The 19,734-nt window shown below is 42.6% G+C and overlaps 1 long non-coding RNA gene across 1 annotated transcript in view; it reads left to right on the top strand.

The window, feature by feature from the left end:
- The window catches only part of LOC128773869 (uncharacterized), an 85,872-nt gene extending 67,090 nt beyond the window's left edge, over positions 1 to 18,782 (top strand). Inside the window, exon 3 of the long non-coding RNA XR_008418355.1 lies at positions 17,401 to 18,782. This is a non-coding gene — a long non-coding RNA (uncharacterized LOC128773869). The remainder of the gene's footprint in view (positions 1 to 17,400) is intronic.
- The last annotated feature ends 952 nt before the right edge of the window (positions 18,783 to 19,734 follow it).

Genomic DNA, 19,734 nt, shown 5'->3' with positions numbered 1-19,734 from the left:
GGATGAGCACTGGGTGTTGTATGGAAACCAATTTGACAATAAATTTCATATATTAAAAAAATAATAATAAAAAATAAATAAATAAAAATAAAATACAAAAAAAAAAAAAAAAGAAAAACCCCTCAAATATACAGAATGTTCCAAGTGTAGGGTAAAGAACTATATTTAATTTCCGGAAACATTTGTGAGTCAATGTGGTGACTCTGATGCATCATTAATCCTGAAAATGCCCTACTGGTTTTCTACAAATGGGGAAACTCTTACATCACAATAAGGAAATTATCCTGGATCCATTAAGATGGTCTAATTGCCAGACCTTATTTAACCTTGCCAACTATCACAATTATGTCCTTTAGACATAATTACATTCCATAAAAAATTAAAAATTAAAACAAAATTACATTCTAGAATCACATGAGACATTTGATTGTGTCTTTCATCCGGAGCATTTCCTCGGATTTTCCCTTGACCTTTACAACCTTGATAATTTTGAAATTCACAAGGCCAGTTATTTTTCAGCATGCCCCTCAAATTGGGTTTGTCTAACTGTCTGCATGACTCCATTCAAGCTTTGTGTCTTTGGCAGGAATATCCCAGAAGTAATAACATGTTCCCCTTTGATCCTGTCTTGTGGTGAACAACGTTTTTTAGTGCAGTTAACAATGATGGTCACTTGATCATTCCATTAAAGTGACATGTTTTCATGCTTTACTGTAAAGGCACTCATTTGCCCTTTGTAAGTACATATCATTGGGCAGTTCTTTCAAATTATGAAAATGTCCTATTCCTCATCACATTTTCCTTTGATTTATTTAGATCAATAGGGCCTCATGGTTTGTCATTTCACTCAATGGCTTCTAATTCGTTCAAACTGTCCCCAGTTTAACCAGTGTTAGATCCTCCAAATAAGCCTCACTGTCCTTTGACATAATCTCATCATTTGGGCACTTTCTGACACAAGACATTACTAACTCATCTTGTACTTTTCCTGATCCAGCCCAGCCCTGGACTTCCCCCCCCCCAACCCCCGCTTTTTTTTTTCTTTATCTCAAGGAGCCCTGGTATCTCTCAATAAAGAGTGGTACATAGAAGCCAAAATCTGGGCCCTCGATGTGCTCATTGGACTGTTCCCGGGCCCTCTGACTAAACAGAACTAGGGAATATCTGCATACATTTCTATCTACATTCATTTCTTTGGATCTCTGACTGCATCAAAAATCGTGAGTTAAAGATGCCTCTGATTCTATTTCCATACCACAGTCTTCACTGAAACCTTCTCCGTTCATAATTTTAACTCCCTTATCTGACCATGAGAACCTTGGCTCCCCTCGTGACTAACGCACATGCTATTTCTTCTTCCTCCCCATATGTATCCAATTTCCCATAGCTGATCTGGCTTCCTCTCCCCCACACTGGTGCTATCTCTCCTGCTTATACTGGCTCTGACATCTTGTTCTGGAACACTGAAGCTCTCTCCCTGACCTGGCATGGACACCTGTTGTTGTCAGCCCTACCCTATGGATTTAGGATGAACTGTTCAAGAAAGGAATAGAAAGTAGAGCACATAGGGGCGCCTGGGTGGCGCAGTCGGTTAAGCGTCCGACTTCAGCCAGGTCACGATCTCATGGTCCGTGAGTTCGAGCCCCGCATCAGGCTCTGGGCTGATGGCTCAGAGCCTGGAGCCTGTTTCCGATTCTGTGTCTTCCTCTCTCTCTGTCCCTCCCCCGTTCATGCTCTGTCTCTCTCTGTCCCAAAAAATAAATAAACGTTGAAAAAAAAAAATTAAAAAAAAAAAAAAAAAAAAAAAGAAAGTAGAGCACATAGACGAATTCCAGGCTTGTCTAATATTGGGCTTACCTGTGATGAAGGTATTTAATTCCATTTTTCAAAGCAAGGGAACAGTCATACACTGTATTCGATAAGGTAACCCTGACTGAGGAAATAAACCCACAACTGTATGATGGTTCAAACGCTATAGTACCCTTTCTGACGTGATGTCTGAAACAGGCTATCTTGAGTCACAAATAACTTCTCTAAGAAATGGTTTAGGCACCAATTGGCGTCCATTGTTTGCTGCCGTAATTTTTCATAGCTAAATTCTGATGCTTCCATGTTTGTGTTCATCCTGGCCAGTGGAGAAAGGAAAGAGAAGGAAACATATAATTAGATTTTTATGCAGAATTGAAAGTCACCCCCACGAATTATGTCCACATTGTATAGCCCAGGACCTCACTCCAAGGCAAGCTGGATGCAGGTTCACAACAGGTCCAAGGAAAGACAAAAGACGTGACAGTTAACCAGTTGCTGCCAGACAGGACATACCACAGTTGAAATGCAAATTAACATATGGGGACTAAATGATGGAAAACTCATGATACTATGAAGGGAACAACCTTATACTATCAACGTGTTAGATGTGTGTGCATGCAACTCTTCACACCCACTCACCATTACCTTGACTGTTACTTCAGCCTTTTTGTGTTTCGTCCTCCAAGAAAAGGGGAACCATCTTTTTTTTTAAGCCATGTTCAATCAGCAGACGTGACTCAATGTGATTGTTTCTGTGAAAATGTTCTTATGTTGTTAAAGACAGAGGTTATTTTTTCCCCTCTAGTTTTTGTCAGTTGTTTATGGTGGATTTTAAGGAGAAAGAGTGTAATAAACATCTTTACTCAACCATCTTTGGTCAGTAACTTCAAAAAATGCTTGTTGACAAAAATGTGTAAATAAATTCATTTTGCATAAACCCAAGGACTCATTCAAAATAGTATCATCAGACGTGGAGATTCCTGGTGGAAGCCACATATCTGGCAGCTCACACCCACTTGTTTGTTGGAAGGAATCTCAGGGTCGAGTGACAAGAAGGATAACTCACATGACCTTGTCCATTTTCTTGCCAATGCAGCTTCCGATGCACGTGATTTTGGAACCAGTATCATCTAGATGGTGTCAAATGTGTAAAAGATAAAAAGAAGAAAGATGTAAATCATGACACTGACCATATTTACTGAATACTCTAAAGTGTGCTGAGAGCTCCACTATCCTGGAGAAAAGGATTAACGGACCTTGTGCTCAAACTTGATTTATCCTAAGACCTTTGGTGTCTCTTGGTAAATATTTCCTTTTCGTAACATTAAAGTCATGATATCTGGCCGATCGATCTTTATTGGTAGGTCTTCCTAGCTGATCAGGAAAAACAAAACCTAGAGTGATAAAATCTCCCATACATTTTAAACTGAACCTGGGGCACCTGAGTGGCTCAGTCAGTTGAATATCCAACTTCGGTTCAGGTCACGATCTCGCCGTTCCCGAGTTTGAGCCCTCGTCAGGCTCTGTGCTGACAGCTCAGAACCTGGAGCCTGTTTCAAATTCTATGTCTCCCCCTCTCTCTGTCTCTTCTCTGCTCATGTGCTTTCTCTGTCTCTCAAAAATAAACATTTAAAAAAATAAAATAAACTGAACCTGACACTCTGGGTATAACCAGACTCTGCCAGTTGGTATGTCAACATGGAAAAAGTAAGGGTCTTGCCAGAGGTCAAGATAAAATGAAGAGATATGAGGATCAGGAGGAGAAAGACAGAGTTCACTCCTGAGGTCACCCCTAAGTGGATATCAGGTGGACAGCATTTCAACCATGAGCGATGGAAGGTCCCAGACGTCACCTCCACAACCACATTACTCCTGCCTGGGGAGCTCGGGCTCACCTGGTTGACCACGGGTGCTGCCTTCTGCCCCACGTATCTTTTAATATGTGACCCAAGTCACCCCAAGCTTTGCTTCCAGAACTGCCTATGAGCAACAAGTTCCAAAAGAAAACGATTTTAACATTTTCACAATAAATGTTCTCCATGTGTCTGTTTAGTAATTATAAAAATGGGACCAGGGTGTAAAATCTGAGGAATGTTAAAAAATAGTGTAATGTTCTTGCTGTTTGTGGCATAATAACCACATACTGGAAAGACTCTAATTTACTCCATGCGAATTTAAAATGTTCATGGCAGAGAAGAGGACTTCTCAGTTTGCACAGCATAATTCTTCGAGGGGATGGTGTTGGGAGTGAGGCAGGCAGGAATCCATGAGGAAGAACAAGGATTTGGAAGGAACACGATTCTCAGTAGTAAAGGAAGACAGGGAGAATCGAATTGCGTTTGCCATGGGCCTGTGCTAGCACGCTACATGAGGCTACAACTGAAATTAGGTGGATGCCCTCAGCCCCCCCCCATTACAACCTGGAGGGACACAGGGCTGGGAGGGGCAATGCGGAGTGGCAGGGGGGACTCTCAAAATCAGGGAAGCCTCTCAGGTCAAATGCCCTCAAGAGTGCAGCCCAAGCTTTACAGGGAGGTGCAAAGTCTGGGTTTTCCAATCAAAATCATGAAATCAGATTCACAGCAGCTCGGAGTAGAATCCGGTGCAGATGTGTGGTGTAACTGGGCACCTCTCCCATCATTCAGTCTCTTTCTTTTCAAAGCAGGACCACTCCTGTCTAGTTTACCACGCACTTGTGAAGATGGAAATGGGCAATATTTGAAAAGCTTCTGATACAGACAGGTCAAGAAGTAGGGGTTCCTCCACCTCCGACAACATGTTGGCTCAAAAGTGCTGATTTGCTTGAAAGCTTTTCTCCCAATGACGAGGCTCTGACTCTACACGCTTTGTGCAAACATCAGGCTTTTATAGATCTTCCCTCACCCAGATCTTCCCTCACTCACAGGGGACCTTCTTAAATAATTAATGATACAAGAGATATGCTGAATGTTTATTGTTTAGAATGCTCTGAGATAATGTGCTGTGCAGTGAAAACAGACTGGTGAGCAAGACATATTTCCCCTGCCTTTTTATAGCTTATAATAGACTGGCGGCATTTTTGTAGGTAATAGAGTCCTCAAAAATACATTTGAGGAACACCTAACCCAGAGATCTGGGCACATCCCTTAGGACAATAGGAAAGGCTTCTTGTGAGACATGATGTCTCAGAGGAAAAAGAAAGAATCACAATGGACATGATGGATCTGGGGAGAAGAAAGCATGACCCAGGCAGCAAATATGTGCCAAAGCCTAGGTACAAGGGACCCTCATGCCCCTTTTTCTCTTTTAGGCTTAAAAAACTGTATATATTTCTTGTAATTCTGGAAGCCACGTGTCCAAGATGAAGATCAGAAGGTCCGATGTCTTCTTTTTCTTATTGAGATACAACTGACATATAACATTAGTTTCACTTGTACACCATCATGATTCGATATTTGTAATGTTACACAATGATCACCCCACTAGTCTGCTTCACATCCATCATCACACATAGTTACAAACCAGCAACTTCCGAATATACAACACAGTAGGATTAACTAGAATCAGCATGCTATACATGCCATACTTTCTAACATAGTCAAGAATATCTAAAGTGTACGGGCGCCTGGGTGGCTCAGTCGGGTGAACGACAGTCCAGCTCAGGTCATGATCTCACGGTTCGTGGGTTCGAGCGCGTCGGGCTCTGTGCTGACCGCTCGGAGCCTGAAACCTGCTTCGGATTCTGTGTCTCCCTCTCTCTTTGCCCCTCCCCTGCTCACGCTCTGCCTCTCTCAAAAATTAAACATGAAAAGAATGAGATCTAAAGTGTGGAGTAGGGGAGGGGTAACAACAGGCAGAGCTGGGAAAGATCGGGTGGAGTTGAGAAACGCCATCCCGAGATGAAGATCTGCTTTCCAGTCTGGGGTACCAAAGAGCAAAGTGTGGGGAAATCAACCCAGTAAGCCAATCTCAGATGGCGGAAAGAAGGCGAACGAACAGAACACAAATTAGTTTTTCACGAGTTGTTTTTTTTTTTTTTTTAATGATGGTAGAATCTTACTTTCAACTCCAAAGAACAGTTGGAACTTGGGAAAACAAAGACCACTGCAGGGAAAACAGTATTGAAACCGTCATCGAAAGAATTTTCCTAAAGCCGAGGAAATAATTGAGTTTGGTGACCCAGAGGGCTTGCCAAGAACTTCATGGAAGAGAAAAGAATCACATACAGGCATTCGAGCAGGAAATATAAGTGACCTAAAAAAATGGAAGAAAAAAATAGATTATCCTCAGGGGGTTTTCCACAACAAATGCCATAAGATGATTTAAAAATAATGCGGAGGAGGGGCGCCTGGGTAGCTCAGTGAGTTAAGCGTCCGACTTCAGCTCAGGTCATGATCTCACAGTTTGTGGGTTTGAGCCCCACATCAGGCTCTGTGCTATCAGCTCAGAGCCTGGAGCCTGCTTCAGATTCAGTGTCTCCCTCTCTCTCTGCTCCTCCCCCACTCGTGTTCTGCCTGTCAAAAATTAACATTGAAAGAAAAAAATTTAAATAATAATGCAGAGCCTTTAAGGGAAATGGTTGACGGACAACAGTGGTAGTCTTAGTTCATTTGTGAAAATAAAAACAAAGTCAATAGCGGTTAGCCTGGTAACAACCTGATGTTTGATGTCTGGGTCTGGTTTCCCTTCTGGTCTGTCAGTGCCTTGAAAGGAAATGATCTTTATTTACTCATGTTTTCACATCCATCCATGCATTCATTTTAGCCAGAGCATGTGAGCAGGGTGAGGGGCAGAGGGAGAGAGAATCCCAAGCAGGCTCCACACTCAGCACAGAGCCCGACTTGGGGCTTGATCCCCAACCCTGGGATCACGACCTGAGCTGAAATTAAGAAAAAGGACCAACAATGTAAATGCCTCCTGTTGGTAAAGGTTTAAATAAATGACATTGCATCAAGTTAGTGGACCACTGTGTATCAGAAACCAACGTGGTAAGAAGCACATACAAATTTAGAAAATGTAATATACACTATTGAGGATTAAATAAATTGGATATAAATATCACAATACATACAATACACTTGAAAAAAGGTGGGAGGAAATGTAGACAAATATTAGTAATTCTCTTTAGGGGGATTTACTATGATGCTGTTTTTTCTCCTAATTATCTGAAATGCAAAGCTTTCTATATTTAGCCTGTGTTCGTATAATACACAAACCCAAAATTCAGTATCTGATTTTTTTAATGTTTGATGCATCAGCAGTTAACAGATATTGACTCAAATAAGCTTAAAAATAAACATTGTTTGGGGCGCCTGGGTGGCTCAGCTGGTTAAGCATCCGACGCTTGGTTTCGCCTCAGGTCATGATCTTGAAGTTTGTGAGTTCCAGCCCAAAGTCAGGCTCTGCGCTGACAGCTCGGAGCCTGCTTGGGATTCCCTCTCTCTCTGCTCCTTCCCTGCCTGATTCCTCCCTCTCTCAAAAATAAACAAAAAATTAAAAATAAACATCATTTCCTGGAGCACTGGGGGGGCTCAGTCAGTTGAGCATCTGACTCTTAATTTCAGCTCAGGTTGTGATCCCAGGGTTGGGGATCAAGCCCCAAGTCGGGCTCTGTGCTGAGTGTGGAGCCTGCTTGGGATTCTCTCTCCCTCTGCCCCTCACCCTGCTCACGTGCTCTGTCTAAAATGAATGGACAGATGGATGTGAAAAAATAAGTAAATAAAGATCATTTCCTTTCAAGGCACTGACAGACCAGAAGGGAAACCAGACCCAGACATCAAACATCAGGTTGTTACCAGGCTAACTGCGTGGAGGCCTGCTGGCTCCTTCCTCATTTTTACTGTCCTGGCCCCTTTCATTCTATCCCATGTCTGCTCCTTGCTTCCCCAGGTACCAGCTCCTTTCTTTTCCCTCCTCTCTTTCCCCTTCTCTACTTCATATCCGCTGCTGCTCACCTGTCACTCAGGGCTTCCTCCTCCTCACTGTCCTTCTGCATTCCTGCAGACTCAGCTCGCCCACTTGGAGACATCACCTTCTAAGAGTTATTTACCTGAGGTTTCTGGAAGGAGCATATTAGTAGCGTGTTTGATCCCTGTGCACCCCAGCGCACGCCTGACCTGTCCAGCCTCTCCTTCTTGATCAGATTCTCTGCACGGGTCCAGTCAACAGTATTCAGGGCATGAAAACAAGACCCTCCACAAAATCTCCTTCAACAAGGGACAGAAGCAGGGCAGTGAACAAGGCAGTCACCGTAATTGAAAATCAATAGATAAAACCATTGACCATTTCAATCATAGACAGTTAATTGCTAGTACTCAGCATGAATCACCCTCTCACTGTCTAAAGGCTGGCACTGAGGAGGATGAAAACAGATCCTTGCTTCAAAGAACATCCAGTTCCTTTGAGCCACCTTGTTATATTCCTTGAAACCACTGAACGTTTTTTTAAAAGCATATGTTTATTAGATCCATCCGTTGCTGAAAATAACTGTAATCCTCCTCTTCGTTGAGTCATGTGCCATGTGCTTTTTACCCACTTAAGAACTAACACACTTAGGGGGCATTATTATTATCATGGCCAAGTCATGGCTACAACTCAGGCTTGGTTAACTTCCAAAGCATGGCCCCTCCATGCCTTCCCCAATGCAATGCATCATGGCATGTAACATCCACACATCAATATCAAAGACAAACTAGACAAACAGGACTCTCCCCAACTTTCCATGCACTCCTGATAATAGGAAACAAATTTGCCGATGTCTTTCCTAGAATTGTAAAACTCGTGTCCACTGTAGAGACAGAGAAACCATGGAGCCTAAGTGTGAGTTATGGGTGTGGGCAGAGCATTAATTAGTCACATCAATATGGGCATAAGTCCCTCTCCATATCTTTGTCTGGTCCCGATGGTGCTCATAAAAAGGCAGTGTGGACTGTAAGCCCATGTGGGTGTCCTACCACTGTATTATCTTCGCTCTTTCTTCCAAATTCCCTGCATGTCTATAATTGCCTGCTAAGACCATTGATCCAAACCCAGTGCACACACATACTGTAGGAAACTGGAGAAAATTCTGCCAATAATTTAGGTGAAACAAAAAGTCTGCCAGCAATAGCAGTTTCACATGTGGACTGTGACATGTTCTATTTTGAATTAAGGAAAATAAAACACCCATACAGTTGTGGAGTCTTCTACGTGTGACTTAGATCCATTGTAAACTGTTCTCTTTAATGCAAAGTACCAGGTTCTGCAATGACGAAGAAGAGCATGAGAAAACACCTCCATTCTAAAACCTCATCTATCGCTTACAATAGCGCAAACTCGGGAGCGTTTAATCAGCATTCTGAGTCTAATTTTCTCTGTAACAGCATCTGAAAAATAACACTGCGTTTGGTCCTGCTAACCTGTCCACTTGTGATGAAATAGAAAAGATTTTAATGAAAAATGTCATCAGAGAAATGCAAATTGAAACAACAGTGAGATAGCACTGTGCGTGCCCTAGAATGGCCAAAGTCCAGAACAAAGACCAATGCGAAATGCTGGCCAGGAAGTGGAGCAGCACCAAGGCTCATCCACCGCTGGGCGGAATGCAGGATGGTGCGGCCCCTTTGGTGGTTGCTTCAAAAGTGAAACGTACTACTGTTCCACTACGACCCAGGCATCGTGTTCCTGAGTACTTACCACAAAGAGCTGATAACGTATGTCCACCCCAAAACCCGCTCATGGGTAGCTGTACAGCAGCTTTATTCGTCATTGCACAGAGTTGGACACAACTAGGGTGTCCTTCAATAGGTGGCTGGATAAATAAACTGTGGTCTCTCCAGACAATGGAATTATTCACACTAAAAATGAAATGAGCTCTCAAGCTGTGAAGAGATACGAAGGAACGTCAAGTTCACATTTCTCAGTGAAAGAGACGGGTCTGAAAAGCCTACATAGTCTATAATTCCAGCTCGATGACACTCTGGAGAAGACGAAACTATGGCGATAGTAAAAAGATCAGGGGTTGCCAGGGGTTGGGGAGGAGGTAATGATGAATTAGCAGAACACAGAGGATTTTCAGGGCAGTGAAATTAGGCTGTGCGATTCTGTAACGGTGGGCACGGGCCATTACACGTTTCTCCAGAACTGTAGAACATACACCACCAAGAGTGAGCCCTAATATGAAGTATGCACTCTGGGAAATAATGATGTGTCAATATAGGTTCGTCAGTTACAACAAATGCCTCACTCTAGTGTGGGTGTTGATAACGGGGGAGGCTGATGTGTGGGTGGGTGCAGGAGGTATATGGAAAACCTCTGCACCTCCCTCTCAGTTTTTCTATGAACCTAAAACTGTTCCCAAAATTAAATCTTTTAAAATACAGATTTCAGGTGACTTAGGAAACACAATATAAAAGCTAGCTCTCACTAATAAGTCAAAGCACAACCACATCATGGTACAAGAAGAGAGGTTGTGTTGCTATGTTGCATACTCGATGCCTGCAATATTATTGTGTTTCCCATCCAACTTAGATATTTATTGCATAAAAATAACCTTCTTGGTGCAAGTCCCTGGAATACCATAAGGCACCGAGCGACCTCACACAGATTATTTTCACTCAGCCTATTCCTTAAAGTACACCTGATTTTATTTTTTTTTGTCCTGAAATGTTGCCTAATCAAGCACAATTGTTGCCTGTTCCAAGCCATTGGCAATTACTTAAATAAACCAAATCCTGGAAAGGTTCTGTGTAAGGAAGTTAATACTAATATAAATGCCACCGAACGGAAGGAAAGGCATTTAATTAGGAAGTTCCAATTTAAGCATAGGGATTACAGGTGATTCTTACCCCCCAGTACCAGTTTCTGTCTCACTGCCCGTGGCCGTGTCCTGCAGGGAATTTTCATACGTCTGTCTTCTTTACTCAGTACTTCAAGCCTCCAGTGAACAAGGCCCACTCTCCTTTGCTCCCCACACCTCCAAAAAAAAGCTAGTATGTGTGGCATGACAGTCCAAATATCAAACCACTCCTTTTTCTTCCACATCTCCTGAGGTTGTCTGAAGCTGCAAAGAATGCCGCTTCTACTCTTACAAGGAGAAAGAGAAGGATAACCTACAGAAATCTGAACTTGCTTTGAGCCCTCCGATGTGGTTAAGACCTTCCAATGAGGGATGAGATATGCCACCTCCATTACCTATCTCAGCGTGGAGGGGAGAGCCATCCTTCACTCTGGAAAGTGTAGGCGGGGAGAAATCATTTTTCCTCTACCTTTCTAGGTTCTTGGCTGAGAACTGCCTGCAATAACAGAAGAACAGGACAAGGGGATGGTCGTTAGGTAGATTTAAGTCACTGTCTTCCCCATTGATACGAGTCTCTAGAGATTCAGCCATCCCTCTCTTTCTGGCACAGACGAGGGGACACCCTTGCAAACGGAAATTTCCCTTTTAAACATAAAAAGGTAAATTTCTACTAGGTTTGTGGAGCTTCTTATATGTCTGCAGCTCCTCAGAATGAATCGGCTCAAAATAACCTTTATGCCCAAGAGGGATATTTTGGTGTCATATTCCTCTCCCCTTCATAATGCTGATGAGGAAAACTTTCCTCTGCCCTTCAGGGTCCTTACAGCTGGATGAAAAGTCAAATTGACATGAGACCCATTAACAGGAGAACATCAAATTCAGTTTTGTACCTACAGGGATTTGGAAATTCCAAAGACAGGCAGTGGGAGGCTTATGTGACCTGAACAAGAGGGGTAGAGGTCTGAGGATACCAAGAGGAGCAAGACCATTAGCAGGAAGGTGACAGGATGTGTGTGGAAAACAAAGGTTGCTCTAAGTGTCTTAGGTAAAGAAGAAGCTCTTATTAATACCTCTCCTCTTAGTGCAGGCTCTCCTTTCCAGTGTAAATTTAGACACTTGAGGAGGAGGTAAAGAGTTTTCCTGAATCTGCTCCATTTCGATTGCTTTTAACTCAAAATACTGTTCATGCCAAGGTGGCCCATCTTGAGGCAGCCTGTCATTGGCCCCCTACAATAAGCAAGACAAAATCTGCTGAAATATTAACCAACTTTTATAGCTCAACTGAGGGCTAGTGTGCCAATCTGGAACAACCCCACACCCTCTAAGGTGAAGGTTTGAAAGACTGAAATGTCATGGATGTCCTAGCTAGCACATCCATTCAGGTAGTCTCTTACTTCATAGGCCTTCACCAGACTATCTACAACTTTCTAAATGACACCAAACAGAGAGCAAGACAAATAATTCCTGTCCAAAGCAATGCAAATTAGGTCCCGTGGAAAAAAGTTGCTTTTCACCTTTTGCCAGTGCGATGTTCTTTCCACACATCAACTTTGCTTGGCTGCACAATGGGAAACCAGTACATGAGTTGGTCAGTTTTATATCCATTTGTAAATTCATTTCAGTGTTCCTTATCAGACCGTAAATGCTCAAACCAACCATAGATCTTACCAATTCCCTCTTTAATAAGTTAAAATATTCAGTACATGTTTACTTTATAGCTTAATGAGCATCTTGGGTTTACATTTTTAGTTTTATGCTTAGGACCCCAGGCACAAGGAGAGTCTACACTTACTCACAAGCTCTCAGGTGGTCTTACTGTTTCTCAAGAGAGAGGCTGGAAGCAGAGTGGGACGTGAGACAGACTCCACCTCAGTGGTACAGGTGTGATGGGGTTGACCAACACCTGCCAGGGGAAAAGCACAAAGACCCACCACCTTCCCTGAATTCTCTTCTCACAGGGAACAAAATCTTCAATGTCTGGTCAAAGGTACGGCAAGTGACATCACTCCCAGGGCCCAGGCACAGACGCTTTGCAGCTGGGTCAAGTATAGCAGACAAATCCTCTAATCCTAAGGGAGGGGCAGAAAATTCTGTTGGCCCCCAGATCCTCTACTGGTGACAAGCAGAACTCTGCTACCTCCAGAGAAAGGGCATAAACTCCCTCCCACCCAAGACCAACCGTAGAGGCCAACCCAAGTTTCACTGACAGAGAAGGGAGGCCAGGGATGCTGAGAAGGTCCCATCTCTAAACCCTGGGAATACAAGAGCAAGCTAAATCTGACATTAGATGAGGAGGACAGAACACTGCACCCCTTTCCCCCACACCCTCCCCATCCTTGACATCAGGATAGCATCGATGAACAAGGAATATCCATGCACTTCTGGGGAAATGAAAGAGCGTGAAGACACTCACTCTGCCTGGGGAAGGTGGGTGGGGGAAACCAAAAGCAGAAACCAAGAGGAAACACTCTAGCGTCTCACATCCAGCCCTAAGCACAAGTAACAGCCCTGCCCCCACTACTGGACACATGAGAAGCCAGTGGTGTCCCAAAGATCACCCAAACACAGCTCCATTCATTCCCAACATTACAGCCAGAAATACTATTTATTTCATTTTTTACCACGTCTTTTGCAGGCAACTCACTCTTAGAAGACCCACCCCCATCACCGACTTGGTTTTACGCTCTGCTCTCAACCATCTTGAAATTCACAATAAGTTGAGATCAAGGGGCCCCACGTTTTTATTTTGTACTGATCCCTGAATATGATGAAGGTGGTCCTGACTTCTGTTATTCTGCCCGTGGGAGGCAGCTTTCCACAAATTCAAGCACATGTTTCCATACTGCGGTTCAGGAAACCCTGAGCGTCTCAGGACCCTTTCCAAAGGTCCTTGGGCCAAAACTGCACTCATGATAATTCTCAGACACTGTTGCCTTTCCTCCTCTCTCATTCCCTCACTGATTTGCAGTAACATTTTCCAGAAACTACATGACAGGTGATATTATAACAGACTGAATGCAGAACCCAATCTGAGAATCCAGCTGCCTTTTTATGAAGCTCACTGAGGAGATTTGTTCAGATACATAACAATGGGACCCTAATCACTATTTTTTTTAAATACAGTCATTTTTAATAAAAGATGTTATTTATACTAGCATGCAAAGGGCTTATTACATTAAATATAAATTTAATATAGTAATAAGTAAATACTTCAAATGTTTCTCCATTTTCATTTCCACTTTTGCCAGATAACGATAGATAGAACCCAGACTAAAAATGTTCTTTGAGGTCCTGGATCATTTTTCAAAAGGCAGAGTGATCCCCCAGATAAAAAAATGTTGAAGACTGTTGAGTTAGAGCACGCTGCCTCCTCCCTGCTCCCTAAAATAAAAATTTCGGAAAGGTTAAATGGGCTCGGTGAGCTGATTTGTGTTGACTTGAGAATCCAATGATGAACCCTGACCTGACCTTGAGGGAGACCGACTTCCCTTCTTCCCTACAGATACTCTGTCATTTCTAAATCTCAGAGTCACAACTTTCATGTTGTGGAGTTTTCAGAATATTTAGCTGTTTCTCCTCTGTATTTTTGGAAACGGTGGGTGACGATGGTAACACATCCAGAGAAAACACCTCATGAGCTGAAATGTGTGTACCCCGAGGGAAAGCAGACAGGACTTTGTGTGCGTACATGTGTGCAATCAGGTGCACAAACCTGTATAATAAATAGTAAGATAATTACGGGTATAGGATCGGTAAATCCTATGACAATACTACCTTCACTGAGTGTTAGTGAGTGCAATTAATGTTCCTTCTCCTTTATGCAAACATGTCCCTGGTCAAGTGGCTCCAGGCGACTTTTCTCTACAAGAACTTCCTATACTGCAATGTGCAGGTGACACATGGGGAGGGGTGGGGGGAGGCTTATCACTCTGAAGTGTCCGATTGAGCAAGTTTAGGATGGGGTGGACCTTCTGCATTTTTAGCAAGCTTCCGGACAAGGCTGATGTTGCAGCCCATGGAGGAGGCTTTGAGTAGCAAGATGAACACAACCATGTGGGTCTCTGGTATGTGTGGGTACACGTGCTCCCGGGAAGAGAAAGTGGGGCGGACGAGCTCCTAGCTCCTTTATGACACACACAGACGCTGGCATAGTAATACGTATTTGGGGCTTTGGTGTCTTAGGTATATTTACCTTGGAAAGGGCATTTTGCCTACATTGTAAAACCTTCTGTATTTTCATGTTGGTCGTTAAGGAAAATAGAGCACAATCTTGTTATACTCAATACTATAAGGCCTGCCTCACAGGAATTCACTCAAACTCCATAAAATTTTCCATTATGTCCAGAAAATTTCCTCGAAACAAGTCCACGTTTCATCTCAGTGCCAGGAACATGGGATTCAGGTGTCTGCAGTGCAAAATAAACAGGCCAAATGAATTTGAATGGCCACACGAGAAAATCGTTTTCGTCCATGTTTGTATGACTGATTAAAACATGGTTCTATTTTATAAAACATAAAAATTAAATATGGATGGTCTCTGAAGAGAGCAGTTTACATCTAATTTTTAAAGATAAACCTTTTAATGATTTACATTTTCCTTTCCTATCTAAGCACCAAAAGATTTGATTAAAATTTTATCTACTTTGCTATCTGCCATTTTATGCAATTACTATCCCCTTGGATGGTTTTCTTTTTATTATTCTTTAAAGAAAAACTGCAAAGATAATGCACGGATAAATTTGAAGGATTTTACAGCCAGGCAATTTTCTCGGTTTTACAACAATTACACTTTTACAAAATTCCGAGTCAGAAAATCCGAAGCTGGGTTCTTAAGGAGGAATGTTCCATGGTAGGGCAGGCGCTGCCTGTCTCTGACGATTGCATTGGCGCGTCTGTCGCAGTATGCACATCACACCTGCACGCTTCCGTAAACGAATGGCTTCTGACTTGCTGACACCGTGAAGGATTTCTGTAGTTTCTTGACATATGTATTGTAATGTGGAAACCTCAGAGCCAACAATGGCAGGATCAAGTGTACCATTTCTACGTCACTATAAGCTTATGATGGCACCTGTTTTAAATCAAATGGGATGAGCAATCATATAACATGAGATCCTTTGGTAGTTGCTAAACTTGGTACGAATGTGTATATCCCATGAAGACAGTGCTTTCATGGAGATCCTGAATATAGCAAAGCCTTTGGGGGTTCAGGAACTCAACCCCATGGCAGGAAATCTACTGGCCTTGGAAAGATACAGTATGGCTTCTGAATCCTGAGCTAGAGAAATAATCATTGGAAAGTCTGCAGTACTGGAGCAGGCCGATTTTCTCCTTCAGTCGAAGGGTTTTCTTTACCGAAGGGTCTGAGGATGGCAATATCAGTAAAAAGGAAGGTATTTTAGGGAACTTTTGTAGAAAAGCAAATGGCTACAGCATTTAACAGGAATAATCTTAAGGAGGTGCAGACCGGATTGAACCTACTTTAACTGGAAGACAATTCGGGGATGGAATGGATCTAAGCAAAATTGAGTTTCATAATGTGACCAGCATTAGAAAGAAAAACACTGTTTCCTTTCTACGATCCATATCCTAAAAAGGAGGTTTTTTTTTTTTTAATGTCTTGATAATACTTCACAGTGACAGTGTATAAAGGTAGCAACCATTGTTGTGACAAAGAATTAGAGAGAGTTCAGATCATTTGGTCTCCTGTGAAGAAAATAAATAGAAACAGGAGGTAAATAAGAAGAAAATGCTGGGGGGCCCCTGGCTGGCTGGGCCAGTAGAGCAGGACACTCTTGATCTTGGAGTTGTCAGTTCAAGGTCCATGTTGGGCTTAGAGCTTACCCCACAAAAAGAGCTTTTGGGGTGCCTGACTGGCTCAGTCAGAAGAGTGTGTCACTCTTGATCTTGGAGTTGTGAGTTCAAGCTCCAAGCTGCGTGTAGAGATTACTGAAATACATAAATTTAAGGAAGAAAATACTGTTTTTTTTTAAACACATACAAAAACTTTAAGTGTCATTCTTTTTTTAAAAAGAGATTTTATTTTTAAGTAATCTCTACACCCAACATGGGGCTCAAACTCACAACCCTGAGGTGAAGAGTTGCAAGGTCTACTGATGGAACCAGTCAGGAGCCCCTAGGTGCCACTCTTTATCAGGACTCTGTGTGTGTGTGTGTGTGTGTGTGTGTGTGTGTGTGTGTGTGTGTGTTTTGGTAGGGCATGGACGTCAAAAAGTATATTCTCTTAAATCCCGGGAATATACTTGTAGATGAGTAGAGTATGCATAGTAGTCTTTAAATTTTATTTTAATGTTTATTGATTTTTGAGAGAGAGAGACAGAGTGTGAGCAGGGGAGGGGCAAAGGGAGAGGGAGACACAGAATCCGAAGCAAGCTCCAGGCTCCACGCTGTCATCACAGAGCCCAATGCGGGGCTCGAACTCACAGACTGCAAGATCATGACCTGAGCCAAAGTTGGATGCTTAACAGACTGAGCCACCCAGGTGCCCCAGCATAGTCTTGAGTGTACTTACAACTAACTAAGGAAGCCATTAATCTCTTATACAGAGTATTCCTAAAAATTAATACAACATTGGAAAATTGAAAATCAGATAACCACCTCTATGCTCCAAAGAGAACATTAGGTCCATGAAACAAAAAATGAACCTTAAATATTTCTTTTAGACAAAATTGTCAAGGATGCTAGTCCAACATTTCATACATATTAGTTCTTTTCCTTCAGAAGGACACATGCAGGTGCAAACTTAAACCCAACAGGGCTCTCAAGGAAATGAGACATCACAACCCATCTGAGCTTAACTGTGGATTCTTCCCCAGTCAGTCCTCTGGATGCCAACTCAGCACGGACGATACGTCTATGGAAGCCCTGATGGATTCTGAGCAGAGGACTCCACTGTGCCTGAACTCCTCACCCACAGAAACTGTGAGACCACACGTGTGTGTTAGTTTAAGTCTGAGGTAAGGTACCGTCTCTGTCAGGGCAGGGAGTGCCATTTGCTTGCTGCTACCTTCTTAGTTTGGTGGGTGGCCCTGCACACGAGGGATACCAGTAATGATAGCTGAAAGGGCATGACTGGTTGCATGATGAAGAGTAACTGTGATGAGGGAAGAAGGGAGAAGTCGTGGCCTGGAAAGTAATAGCTTTGCATTCTGGAAAGGACTTGGTGTTGTTGCTGAATGTTTTCTGAAGCTGTGGCAATCGCTAAGACAAACACAGTTCTAGCATGAACTGATTCATGTTCGCCGAACAGGTTGGCACTCTGGACCTCGAACACGAGGGTCAGAACCCCATTTATGCCACTGATGAACCTTGAAGCTCTCATCCCGTTGTAGCTTCCTTGGTCTCCATCTCCTTATTTGGATGATGCAGATAATAATACCTCACAGGAACAGGATTAAGCCAGCTATGCAATGGAAAGACATCCCCGAAAGCACCTCAGGCCATGTGGTTTGACTTCCTTCTTTTCTTCCGCAGCCAATCCTCAACTATGGTTCTCCCGAAATCAAAATGAGTCTAGTACCTTCTATTCCATGCATGTTATGGATTTTATTCTTATTATTTTTGTTACTCATGGAGAAAGGCAACAACCAGAAGCTCCCTGAGCTGAGGAAGGTTCCAGAAGATGAAGATCTCTCTCTCTCCTTCTCTATCCCTAGTGGCCTTCCAAATTGTAAGGCACAGCATTTTGCACATAGGTTACATTCATTCATGTAATCATCCATCCAATAGATATACATAGAAAACATCATTTATGCCAAGCATATAAAATAGAAAAATAACTATAATTCTTCAAAGAGATCTGTATGGTTCCAAGAGTTAACGTTTTGCTTTGATTTTCTGTAGCTGTATCAGCCGCAGAATTGTGCAGCATAAGGGATGATGGTCAGACCAGAGTTAGCCAGGATGTTACCTTAATTGAAGCATCATTCACACTTATAAGATGAACGCTGTTTTAATAGGTAAAACCCTATCTTCCTACACCTATAGGAAGATCTGAAAGCAGATGGTTTGCATATTTCCCAGTGAGAGAGGGAGATAGAGAATCCCAAGCAGGCTCCGCACTGTCAGCACAGAGCCTGATGTAGGGCTCAAACTCATGAACCATGAGATCATGACCTGAGCCAAAATCAAGAGTCAGATGCTTAACCAACTGAGCCACCTAGGTACCCCTTAAATAATTATATGTAAATTCAACTGGTACCATGGTTTTAATTCAACTGATACCATGGTTTGCTCAAGAAGGAAAATGAGAATCATTCTTTTTTTTTTCTTAAATTTTTTTTTTTAATGTTTATTTATTTTTGAGACAGAGAGAGACAGAGCATGAATGGGGGAGGGTCAGAGAGAGGGAGACACAGAATCTGAAACAGGCTCCAGGCTCTGAGCTGTCAGCACAGAGCCTGACGCGGGGCTTGAACTCACGGGCCGCGAGATCATGACCTGAGCCGAAGTCGGCTGCTTAACCGACTGAGCCACCCAGGCGCCCCCATTTTTTTTTCTATAGAAGAAGGAAGGCAGAGTTCGGCCCACAATGAATTTACATCAAAAATAAAAATTAAATATAAGTGGGAGTCTAAAAAGAACCCTTGACAAGATATATGTAGGGACCTATAACTCTAAACCATTAGAAAAGACAAATGTCAAACACTTGAACGTATCTTTATTCCCATCTATTTTTCATTCTTATCAAACTAAATAGATTTCATTGAGTTATTTAATTCCAATGACAATAACACTGAGCAAACACAGAAGTCATAAATCACCTCTCTACTAACTGAAATCGTATATTCACCAGAGTATTTTATGTAGAGTGTAAAGGAAATTCACAATTTGTTCACATTCTCCACGACTGAAAAATAGAAAAGGTGAATCTTCTTCTTTGGAGCTCTCAGTGCACCTCTGGGGTCTTCTAGCCATTGTTTTACCAGCACATTCTGATTCCATTAATGACTTAAGTCCACAGTACAAGGTGCTTTTGAATCCGTTTGAATGGCAATTTGAGATTTCATTGTTGTAATAAGATGCCTCTGTGTACTTTCCTTTCATAAAAGTGGAAAGAAAGGAAGGCTTTTTGAAACAAAATGAACAATGGAGAGAGCAGGCGGACGTTAATCTTGACTTCCAAGCTATACCGAATCCCCGAGTTCCAG

Source organism: Panthera pardus, unplaced genomic scaffold (genome assembly GCF_024362965.1).
Source record: "Panthera pardus isolate Hobbes unplaced genomic scaffold, ASM2436296v1 HiC_scaffold_27, whole genome shotgun sequence".
NCBI classification, from domain to species: domain Eukaryota; kingdom Metazoa; phylum Chordata; class Mammalia; order Carnivora; family Felidae; genus Panthera; species Panthera pardus.
The sequence above is the reverse complement of the archived record's forward strand: the minus strand, read 5'-3'. Positions and strand labels throughout refer to the sequence as shown.